The sequence below is a fragment of the Lampetra fluviatilis genome, chromosome 16 (genome assembly GCF_964198595.1).
Source record: "Lampetra fluviatilis chromosome 16, kcLamFluv1.1, whole genome shotgun sequence".
Classification (NCBI taxonomy): Eukaryota; Metazoa; Chordata; class Hyperoartia; order Petromyzontiformes; family Petromyzontidae; genus Lampetra; species Lampetra fluviatilis.
The window spans coordinates 9,581,076-9,593,759 of NC_136290.1; the positions used below are offsets into that span (position 1 = coordinate 9,581,076).

At 45.5% G+C, this 12,684-nt stretch overlaps 1 protein-coding gene across 15 annotated transcripts in view; it reads right to left on the reverse strand.

Moving 5' to 3' along the window:
- The window catches only part of LOC144936514 (alpha-1,3-mannosyl-glycoprotein 4-beta-N-acetylglucosaminyltransferase C-like), a 191,260-nt gene that overhangs the window by 16,859 nt on the left and 161,717 nt on the right, over positions 1–12,684 (reverse strand). The window contains exon 1 of one of the 15 annotated variants that reach the window (XM_078863668.1): positions 5,216–5,234. The exons of the other annotated variants lie outside the window; for them this stretch is intronic. The gene's annotated coding sequence lies outside the window, so the exon portion shown is untranslated. Of the gene's footprint in view, positions 1–5,215; positions 5,235–12,684 lie in introns of those variants that run through there. 15 annotated transcript variants of the gene reach the window in all.

Below are 12,684 nucleotides of genomic sequence, written 5' to 3' on the forward strand. Positions count from 1 at the left end.
CCGTTGATGAAATTAAGAAGTTGAACCGTATTTGAAATACAAGCAACGAAAATATACAATTATGGAACATCAGTAATCTGATTGATATCTTGTTACCCGCATGCGTGGAATGAAATGCGCCTGAGAAGGTATAAAATGCGGATATCAAGCAATGAAATTAGTTCATGTACACATACTAGGCACATTATTAAATCACGTGATTGTGAAGAGGTGGTGGAAGCTTGGGGTGGCCTTCATCCAGCAGTAGATTGACCATGCCTGATGATGATTATGACCAAAGACTACTAGCAGATACCAAGATTTTAAAAACAAAAATATTGCGTAAAAAATTCTCGCCATATTAGATAAGTGCATTTCGGCGTCACATTGAAAAATAAATGTCGCCGTGCAATATTATTAATTGCGACTGGCTGTAATGTGTATAATGCATATGACTGATTCCCCGCATGTAATTGAATTGCTGATTACATGACACAAGTCGTGTAGCTGCGAGCATCGCAAAACTACAATATAGGTCTGCCAATTCGCCCACGGTAATCGAAAGATAATAACCGTATTTGTTTCTAATTAACAGGTTGAGTAGAAAATAATGACTCGAAACTCATGCAACCAAGGGTTGTCTGGGAATTACGGGAATGGCAGTTTAGTGGTAGCCACCCTATTTGAATAGAACATTGCAGCTTTCACGGACACGACTCACGAAAAGGATGCACCTACACGTTCACATTTTGTTAATTGGACCCACTCAGGAATGGCTTTGCTTTTGAAAAGTGTCCAAATGTGATCTATGTTTAGTTTCGGGATATTAAACGTTAAAGACTGAGTTTTCATTGCCCATCCTCTACGCGTTTCGAGTGCCACGCAGTGTGTGCAGAGTGTGTTTATTCGGAATGTTCCTTGATGTTCTGGTTAATCCTCAAAAATGTGTAGGGGTGTTAGAGAGAGAGCCGTTATGCATGGCAGCTTATGGGAGACAAACACAGTGGGCGGGGCTACATGCGTGCACGGGGGGGGGGGGTGCTCTCAACGACGTCCGCACCAGGCAGCCCGGGGCCCCACCCCTCAGCGGGGGTGGAGTATAAAGGGGGATGTGTCAGAGGGCTCGGGGCAGAATGTTTAAGTAAACTCTTGAAGACCGAAGATCGTCTAGCTAGAGCCCTGGACTCCCCTGGGACGCCGCCCTTGTCAGGGCCGCGCAGGACCGAGCCAGCGGCGTGGTCCCGAGAACCAGAGCCAGTGCTCTGGGACTCCGGGTACCGTAGCCCGACTTACCAGTGTCGGGCCAGACAGCCTCCCCTAGCCCGTTAGTGGAGGACTAGGAGGTAGGTCAGAGATAGCTAGCAGTGTATTCCCAGCTAGCCGGGTGAGGGGGCCGATACCCCCTCTAGTATTGTATGTCCACAGTTGTGACTACTTGTACGGAATAAATACGTGTGCCTCACCAACGGTGTCCAAGAGTCATCAACGGTACTTCAAATGTATTGGTGGCCGAGGATGCCTCCCGTGCCGCGAAGGAGAAGGGGGCAGCGCTTGTCATGGCTGTCCCAAAAGGGCAGCTTTTAAGAGCTTTTCTCATCCGAAAAATCCACAAAAATCTAAAAATTGGACCGAGGTATGAAATGTTATGTATATACGTACTACGTTGAACTTCTTAATTTGGAGCTTTCGTGACTGCAGGAATTACTCTTTGGTTCTTTCGGTAAAGTCACGTATAAAGAGAAAATAATAAATTAAATAATTATTATTGGTTCTTTCGGTAAAGTCACGTATAACGATTTTTTCGGTAAAGTCACGTATAAAGATAAAATAATAATTATTTAATTTATTATTTTATCTTTATACGTGACTTTACCGAAAGAACCAAAGAGTACGTTGAACTTCTTTCGCACTGTACGTAGTCAACCACGCTAATCGGAGGTTCAGGGAAAATCGGAGGTGCTTGGGGTGTTCCAAAAAAAAAAAAATCAGTTTTTGTATAGATCAGAAAATAAAATGTCACAGAGAATGATGTCACTTCAACGATCACGTGTGTGTACACATTTCGCGCCAATGTGCTGTCGTTTGGCATCAATCGGGTGACATCAGTCTGGTTATCACAAAGATGAGTAAAATTAATACATTATTTAAAGTATCTTAAAATTCACAAATCTGCATAACATTGTCGTAAAAAATCCGAACGTATATAAAGTGGGGAGCAGTGGTGCAGTGGTTATTGCACTGTGATACGAGGCTCATGACATGAATCTGATTCCCAGCCACTGCCAACATCAGTGGCAAGTGATATTCCTAGGTACCACTTTCACCAACCTGCACTGATCAGCATGGTGAAGTATGGTCAAAGAACGCTCATAACTGACATGGTGTGGCAAGGCCTTCATCCAGCAGTGTATTGAAAAAGGGGCTATGAATTATCATTATTATTATATGCATACATTAATTTGCGTGCTGTATCATACAAACCGAACACCAATAATGCAACAAATGCACACACATGTGGAAAACTGAATTGAGAATGAAAAGCAAAATGCCGATGTGCCTGCAGAAGAAAGTTTTGAATGAGTGTATTTAGCACAAGCTGAAGAGGTCAAATAAAAGCATTAAATAACGTGAGCTTTGAAGTTCACTGGGAGGAAGATACTACATTGTATACCAGGTAAGGCCCACTGAGCTATACAGCTCTTTTTCAGAAGCGACCTGGCCACAAATGATAGCTTAACAAAGTGGCTTATCATGTAGAAATGCATCATAATAATTAAAATAGTTTTGTGTCATTCATGCAATTTCTGCACATTAGTTATCCAGTTCCGTACAAAAAAATGAAATAAAACCCCACTACTTAAAAAAAAAATTATATATATAAATAACGAGAAAAGGTGCACTTAAGAAAAATGTATCGCAGAGAAAATAAAAAATAAATAAATCTATTCGGTTTACATACCCAAGACCACAATCCCAATATTTGGAGGGGTGGTGGAGTGGCCAAAAAGTTATGAGCCTTTAGGACAATAATGTAAATGTCTATAATGTAAATGCCTATTATCCAGCATATGCCAGGACAGCCAAATACTCTAAACGCATGTTTCTGAATGTGGAGGAAAAAATCCATACGACCACGGGGAGAACATGCAAACTCCAAATATATAGGCGTTAGGGTCAGGATAAACCCGCTAACCTCCTCCATACCAGCCGAGGGAGTTAACATCGCGCGACCCCGGTGCCCAATGTTGCAGTCAGTCTACTTCCAGGCATAGTCCCTGGGGGCCCGATGATGGCCGATGGGCGAAGCTGGTGACAGGATGGCAACGAAAGTGGTGAAAATTCCCAGGGAGATTGGCCATGGCGGAGGTGCGATCAGGTCACGTGCCAGAGGCAGATGGATCTCGGAATCTCAGCGCCGCGAGGAGACGACAACGGATGTGAGGAGGGCCTCATTCAGCAGTGGATAGACCAAGGCTGATGACGATCACGATCAATATTACTCTTCAGAATGAACTAAAAAATGTGAGGTGTTAAATTATTTCATGGTCGCGTAACACTTTTGGTTGATCCTCTTATATATTAAAACACGGGTCTTAAATGTAACAACAAATTCTAGTTCTCCATCATTATTAAAATACTAACGGCAATTTTCCAAACACTGCCCTTATTAAAAGTATGTTAACGGAGATACGATGTAATCAATATGCTTCATGAACTCTCATAAACTCTCATAAGTAAATGGTAAAGGCAGCATGCGAGTCGCGATGCAAACATTGGATTTCAGTCCCGTACCCAACATTGTCACAAACTGTGACCAAATGACCCAGAATGCGTCCCATCTTATCGTATCTCAGAAGCTAAGCAGGTATCAGCCTGAATATTGCCATAGGCTTTCGAGGCTAGGTGATGGACAAGAGGGCAGAGCAGAACAATCTCTAATTGTATTGAATTTCTATGCTCCCCCCACAAGCAAACGATGCTGCGCAGCTGATGCAAGACAGAGGTGGAAATGATCCCATTCGGCCTCGTGACCTCTAAAGAGAAGGGCTACGGAAACTGAAGAAGACGGAGATTTCTATGACCCTACATGAATATCGCTTCCTTCACCAAATCACCCACGTGATCCTGAAAGTCGCCCCCCACCCCCATCCGGTAGTGAAATGTGCCTTACAAATGTAAAATATTATAGTCATTACTACTATTAATACTACTCAAAATGGGATGTGCATTGCCCCGGTGTGGTTACTGTAAGAGAATGTTGGGTTCGTTGATTAAAACTAAAAAACCTGGCTTTCCCTTTAAGTCTTTGTGAGCGATTTGACGCACGGCTTGCGTTCCCTGCTTTGTTGAGCATTGAAAAGACACCAACAAAAAAACAACAACTCCCGATGCAGAGGCCATGGCAATGGAACTTTCGATGGCAATTATCTACCCAGCAGCCAGGCGAACTGCCGTAACGAGACTGCGCCCTTAGTTCTTGCGTGGCGAGGTTACGGGGAGGTCGTACAGAATATGAATGCTCGAATGCACGTGTGAGCCACACGTTCACGTGTGAGCCAGCCCTTTTCATTGCCAACGCACCTCCGATGAGCACGGTTGGCTACGTGTTGTTGCCAGTGCCGAATTAAGCTAGTGCGGGGCCTGTAGCATATGTTATAAATGGGCCCTAAATATGAAAAAAACACGTAAATATAAGAAAAAACACGTATTTTTTTCATTTGCACAGTAAAGTAATTGTATTTGTTCATTTGCTATACAGCCAGATAATACGACAAATCGCTAACCTTAAACACCCAGTCGTTCATAAAAGTTGAAGGCGGTATAGTACTATAGTAATAGAGCAAGTGCAGAATCACTGAACCGAAATTGATAGCTGGAAAGCATTTAGCGCATTGCCCATGAAAGTGTGGGGCCCGTAGCTATATGTGTAGATACTTTTGCTATGAGGATAATCCGGTACTGGTGGTTGCTCAAACAAGTTCAACGTACACACAACGCTTGCACCTGAAGTGCCGTACACTTTGCATGCAAAGGATAAAACAGCTTCAATATATTGTAAATAAGCAAAAAATTCTACCGTGCATGTACAAAAATATGCAAAAAAGAGGCAATTTAAAATCATTATAATTAACGGAACCTGGGCTATGTATGTCACATTTCTCCCATCGCATTTGTTGGCTGCTCGTTCGACAGCCGTCAGAGAAAACGCGGAAACTCGCAAGTGCGCCGTACGTACCGCGCTCACGTCGCGGGTGGGGACGGGGGGTAAAAAAAACCTCCACGACTGCGCCGATTGCAGTGACAGCCGATGTGGAGTTGAATAAAAGGGCACGAGGTTTTGTTTTTAAATTGGGCCAGCGTTCCATCGTCTGTTGAGCCTCCCGCCGCAAATGGGGGGGGGGGGGGAAGAGAAAAAAATCACCGCCGATTATGTTCACGAGGGGGAAGTCAACCCACTGCTTAAGCAATGCACGCACTCCTGCATTCGGCCCGTAACTGCCAATGCCACCGTGTCACTGTCAACGCTTCGTGGAAGAACACGTGTAGATTTTTTCTCGCCAACACCCTATTATTATTATTATTTCAAGTAGTTTTCTTCCCCCCGAATATTGCATCGAAACGACACACTGTGGAATGCGGTGGCCTGCGTGGGGTTAGACATTTGAGAAGATGACAGCACTGAGATGACCTCATCCGTAGGATACATTGCATCAGTTTGAGCCCACATATGCTTCTGAGAAAATATTGAAGCAAGTTCATCATCACCACCATTATCCATGCCCAATCCACTGCTTGACTATGGCTCCCCAAGGCACCAGCACCGGTCACACAATCCGGCGATCTAATTACACTGGTCACCACACTTTTTCTGGCATAATGTATTCCAACGGTTTTAAGGTGCTGATTCCATATCTGGCATCAGTTTTTGTCTATCACATCCGGTTTTTGAGATATCAAATATTGCATTTTCAATAAAAACTGCAGAAGAAAAATATGAAATAAATGTGGATATCTACATAAAATTCTATTATAAACACACGATCGTAAAAATACAGCACCATATTTGAACACTAAAGCAGTCACTGACTCGCAACAACTTGCAATCATAAATGACAGAGTTAATTTCGGGTAAAATCAATGAAAATGGGGTATGCCGATAGCATAAAAATGAGATGTGATCGAGCAAATCTGAGATCAGATTTGGAATCAGCACCCTGAAATTAGTCTAAAACAGCTGCAAAAGTCCAGGCCAGAAAAAAAAATGTTTTTTTTGTTGACCAGTGTAATCTACCTATCGCCTGCAAATGTACTGATGTCAACGCTCCGTCGACTCAGTGGATGCCCGATCGAATGCGTTTGATTCCTTCTGTATGTAAGTGCCATTAAACTGCACGTGGATTTATTTCGCAGTTTTTTTTTATTCAGGGAATAAATATGTATGTTCTGCTTCGTTGATCATGTTGTTGGTTCATTGGGCTGGCGCATTCGACGGTAGAGTTGGTGGCTCGTGAAGGACACTGCTGGGCAGTTGGAGGCAGTCGCCCTCCAGCAAAAGAGAGGAGGGCGGGAGGAGCGACGCTCACGACAACGAGCGGAGCGCCGTGCAGCTCAAAAAACACTCAGCAAGTCGCCACAGCGAGGAGCACGGGCGGTGCATCTGCCAGTCATCTCAGTCAGTCAAACCGTGGCACCTGGGTCTGTACCGTGACCTCCTGGCAGCAGGGAGTCTGCTACAACTGTGTAGTGGGTTCGAATTAGGTGCACACACACACAGCTTGGAGGCAACACTATTTATTAAACGGTAAGTAATATAACACTGTACATGAGGTGACCACCTTCCTCAACTCACTAACACTCTGGAACACGACACAGAATGGACCAGGCAGGCAACGGGCTGCCTGGTCCAGGACGACGACCCGGGACTTGAGGACGAATGATGTCGTCTTCACTTCGGAGTTCAACAGCCCCGCTCTGCGTTCACACCACGCTTATATCTGCTCTGGCGTGGCCGGCTCCGCCCAGGACACGCCTCCCTTCCCAGGCCACGCCTCCCTTCACAGGCCACGCCTCCCTGCCCAGGCCACGCCTCCCTTCACAGGCCACGCCTCCCTGTCCAGGCCACGCCTCCCTTCCCAGGCCACGCCTCCCTTCTCCCACCTCAAGGGAAGGTCTGGGTCCCTCCACCACGTGACCCCCCTGGCACCCCCTTGGGGCCCCCAGCCCTCGTACGGGCCGACACAGTAGTGACGGCCTATGTCACTACAACTGCACCTAACTGGCCTCAAGGTGCCCTGAGCCCAGCACGAGCGTGGCGGTGATGTCCCCGCCGCTTCTTGGCGAACGCCGTCGATCGTGCTCGTCGATCGTGTTTGCCTGTTGCAGCGGTGTGCAGAGCGGTTAGTGCGGTGCACTATGCATCCGCAAAAAAAAATCAGACGTGATCGACTAGAAATGAGTGAATAAGAAACTTGATTTGAAGCTTTCGTGACTGCAGGAATTGCTCTTTGGTTTTTGCGGTAAAGTCACGTAGAAAGAAAATAAATTTAATAATAGAACACGACGTTTCGATTGCAACACAAGCAGTCGTCATCAGGTAGAACTAAATTCGAGAGAGAGACAAAACACAGACACGGAGACACACAGACAGACACACAAGCAGAGAGAGGAAGACAACACAGAGACACACAGAGAGAGAGACACACAACATAGACACACTCTAGTTGTTCACTGATGCATGCGATCGTCTCACGGATTTGTCTGTACGTTGGTTGAGCATTGCTCCTCTCTGCTGCCGTGTGCGTTGCATCCTTTTCGGCTCTCGTCCCCCTCCCCCCCCCCCACTTCTGTGTTCGTGTGATCCACACGTCAAGGCCGATTGTAAGTGTGGTCGGGGCAATTGATTGAAGACAGATTCGGATGAAAAAAATAACGAACTTAGGAACTAAAGCTGCGGCCAGACGGAGCACTTTTGAAAATAAAAACTGAACTTGATAAGGAAACGCAGAATATCAATGAGCGGAAGACAAATAAATATATATAAACAATCCCCACCACAGGAGGACACTCGATCAAAACTGCGGACACACGCAGATCAGCACAGGTCACCGTTCTCATCTCTGCGCATATCCAAATAAAAAGCCACAACATGTTGATATTTGCGTTAGTGCCTTCGATTCTAACGAAGCTGCCACCGCTGCAGCTTCTCTCCGCTTGCCCCGTCAACCAAAGCAATCCCCCGGCCCCCCAGCTCGCCACCTCGTGCGACCCACCGCTTCGTCACACGTTGCGTAAATTCCTTCGTATTGACGCCACGCGCGACATAAGGCAAACATAACAATATGTAAATGCGTCGCTTAATTCTCGCCGCACCATCCCCATTAAACGTCAGGCATTAAAGGACATATGGTAATGCGTACTGTGCGATGAAAGGCTAAATGGCAGCTCGCCTGTTTCTCTCCAAGCCCCCGTGCCACTATTGGCTGTGTGGGCAGATGTCATGTTACGAGTGTAGGACACAGCCAGCAGGAATACATGAAGGCTGCCTGCAGATAACTAACCGTCCAATCTCGCCATCCACGGCCCAACCCTATCTCCGCTCCTGACACGGTGCGCCCTCCAAAACCTCCACCCACACAAACCCCAGCCCCCCCCACCCCTTCCCAGCTCTCCATCTCCAAGAGGCGCCTTTCGCAGACGACCCACACACAAGGCTTTGTTGCGTTGTGCATCAGTGGCACATGAGCAGAGCTGTAAAGTGTGTGCAGGCATTGAGAGGGTATATGAGGTTTGCAAGCTGGTAGATTTTTTTTTTGCATTTAAGCATCAGCCCTCCCTTATTCATCATGATCCACTGCTCCGGATCATAAATAATGTAGTATTTGCAGATTTAAGAAAAATCTATTTATCTTCTTGTCTCCCAATCTATCTGCCAACCTGTATTAATTATGTATGCATGCATGAATGAATGTAAATTAATGCTGCTTCAGTAGTTGAATATTGTTATGCAGGATATATATATGTGCGCCCGTTCTAAAATCGATGTTGCATGCATGAAAGCTTCACCAAACTCTAGCGATTGTGGGCGGGCTGTTTTAGCATACTTCACCAGGACCGGACGAGATATCGCTCGCCACGGATGTTAGCCGTGATCGGAAATCAAACTCGATTCGCCTGGTTCACAGCGCCGTGTGCTACCACAGAAATATTCACGCTTAAGCAAGAAGCCTGCGTCAACACAAGTACGCGCATACGGTGGGTGTCTATGTGCTCACGATTGGCTTTGTTCAACAGAATTGCACGCGTGTGCAATGATACGTCAAAGTTCTCCTATTAAGCGCAACCTCATGGATGTAAATATGGACAAGCACATTTCGATTTAAAGCTTTCGTGACTGCAGGGATTCATCTTCTTGGTTCTTTCGGTAAAGTCACGTAGAAGGCAAATAATAAAGTAATAAAAATAAAACATAATAAAATACAATTCTCACGACGTTTCGGCCACAACGCAAGCAGCCGTCATCGTTGTGGCCGAAACGTCGTGAGAATTGTATTTTATTATGTTTTATTTTTATTATTTTATTATTTCCCTTCTACGTGACTTTATGGACAAGCAGTTATAATTGAAGAAGATAAGGCGATGGCTGCAGGTAGGCACTGCAGGTAGGCCCTTCGGGCATATACGGCGTGCTTTAATATTTGTTTAACACCTGTATGGCACTATCGGAAATAAAAAAAAAAAGTTCTCAGAAGTGTTAACATTTTTTTGAAGCACCCTGTACATTTAAATGGGGCAAATTGCCGTATTGATGTTCTGAAGCTGTATCGTCAGGCTGCAAAGCGTTGGGTTAGCTCATCATCTTATCTCACGCCTTTGGGAAATGACAAAGTTTCATTGTGAGTACCGTTATCAGTCATGTATACACTCGAAGTCTTGTTCTGTTTGGGTCATTACTGCACTCCCCTGCACTCATTTGTTTAGATGTGTCTGATTTGGTTATGTAAACATCCAACAACCGACCCTCCGCTGCCAATCCCCTGCTCAACGACGACATCTCCAGCCCAGTTCAACACGGAGGCTTTCGCGACCAATAACTTCCATAATAGAAGTGCTTTTTTGGGTGAGATCGCGTACCCCACGCCGCCGTATCGGTCAGGGGGTGATTTATTTTACCCATATTTCACCACTCTTGGTTGGTGAAAGGTGGAGACTTGCAGGACTGGTTCACATATCCCTCACCGCTGACGTTAGAGGCGTGGCAAGGAATCAACCTCACTCTTTTCCCACCAACTCCCATACCTCATTTGTATACATGTGTTTACATATATACGTTATCTAATTTCCAAATTCCCAAAAGCAGAGTTAATTTAACGTTATGCCCTACTATGTCCACAATCGCCCATGTACATTTGGGAACTGTCTTAGGGAATAATATAAAGGCGTAACCCCAATATATCTGTATATGGGCACATCACAGTTAGTCCATCAACTAGTCTTACGTGGTGTGGGAAAGTTTGCGTTTTGCCAGCTCTGCCCAGGCACCGTGGAAAGGTAGGCCAAATGCCCTCCAGAGGCTTGGCTCTCCAACACATCGGTGTGCTGTACTAGTAGCAAATTGGCATGTTCTGTTTACGTGACAAACCACACTAATTGGCTGTGTCGGGTGGCGGCTGGTTTAACGACACATTTATATATATTTAATATATATTTACGCGATCTAACCCAACAACACATGTATCATGGATGATATCGGTTGCGAAAGCCGACTCCGTGTTGAACTCTCAAGAGCTCCCTCCCGTCAGTAGTGGTGTCAGCAGGCAATTACAGTGCTGCACCTTTAACCTTTGCCCGATACATCTGTAATGACAGTAGAGCCTGCATGCGGTGTGAGGGGACGAGTGGCCACGGGGAGGTAATGACAGGGAAGTCAGCCGACAGTACGAGGGGACTGGTGGCCACGGGAGGTAATGGCAAGGGAGTCAGCTGTGAGTGCGAAGGGACTTGTGGCTACGGGAATGTTCGAGAAGGGAGCGTGGCCAGGTGACGGAAGAGGACGGTGAAGTCTGCCGGTGGAGCGAGCGATCGTCCAGAGTCAGCGAGAAGGATCGAGAATGGGGGCGTGGCCTCATCTCGGTATATAAGGGTGAGGTGCGCGCAGGAGACTCGGGGCTGTTGCGGTGGGAATCTCTGCCTAATGTCAAGTGAACGCGTCTCCAATAAAGTGGTACCTCAAGAGAAGTGTATCAACTCGTCATTACACGTATGCAGCAGTGTTCTTCACTCAGCAGCGTGAGGGCCACCACACCGCCTGCAAGGGGCGTTACCACATACTGCGTATTGTCGGGGGCTGCACATCAGGGGGCCACATTAAAGGCCACCAGGGGCGGCCAGTGGCACCGCGGGCCCTGCAATGAAGAACAACTGCGATGCAGTATTCACAGCGTGTGAACCTCAGGATCGGTTCGTGGTCGGAGCGTGCACGATCCCTGGCCCGTCTGATCGGCCGGTTGAGAAGATCGTCTTTGATGAGAATGAAAATCGGATTTTTACCAAATAGTGGTTTAATCAGGTTTTGCCGGATCTAGTCACGAAAAAAACGATATTGATTTTGTGCACGGGGGAAGCAGTTAAATCCATGAAATATATTCCGTGGCCGTCATACACAAAACGGTGTCTAATCACACTAAATGCTTACGTTTGTATATTAACTTTCCAGTTAAATTGTGGATTATAAAAAAGTTATAAGAAGAATACGCAGTAAATATCGAATATCAAACAGTATTTTAATTCAACAGTTTTGAATTTAAGAACAATATCTCTGCTTTTTTTAAATAAAAAAAACAAATCACTATCTCCCACATGATGAATAGATTTTTCACGATTCAGCATTGCACGTGGGTCCAGTAATCCACTGTTTTTGTCAAATTTTTAGTGTCAAGTTTGTTCTGTTCCTTTGCTTATTTTCCTCCCATCCATGGGGCTTAATGCAACACTTTCACACAAATGGTGTGGATCCTAAAAACACTGCCATTGATTCCCCACACAACACTCAATTACATGCATGTATAATCCAATCAAACGATTCACGTTAATGAATCGATCCGAGCATCTGATGCAATTACAAGTGGATTCAAACCACGCTGGATTTGACCGACCGGGTCGATCCTGATCAATTTCCAATAATTGTGGGTCAGGCTAGGCGTTTTTTGTCAGTAAGATATCCGATACAAAACAGGCACACGATCGGATGAAAAAAATCACGCTAACCACACATCCGTAATGTATACATTATTAATGTGTGACATTCCCCACCTCCATATGGATGACTGTGGACACAGCAGGGCACAATGTTTTGGCAAATCTATTTTGGGGAATTTGGGACTTACATGTAAATGTTGTATATGTGGAACACAAGCGTACAATAGCAGAAGAGAGATATGTATATACAGTGCTACATATACACACACAGAGAATCCACAAACAAGCCAAAGTGGAAGAAAGCTGATTGTTGCTGCACCACAGAGGCAATGAGATGACGGATGGAACCGGCGAGATTTGAACCCAAGATGTGAGCGCGTCGAAAATCAGAAAGAAATTAACAATTACATTCAGGAGGGTTTGAAACCACGACAAAAAAAAATAACTACAGCATTCCTCGCGTAACTGAACTCACTCACGTTCTACCTTTTCAAAAAAAAAACCCACGAG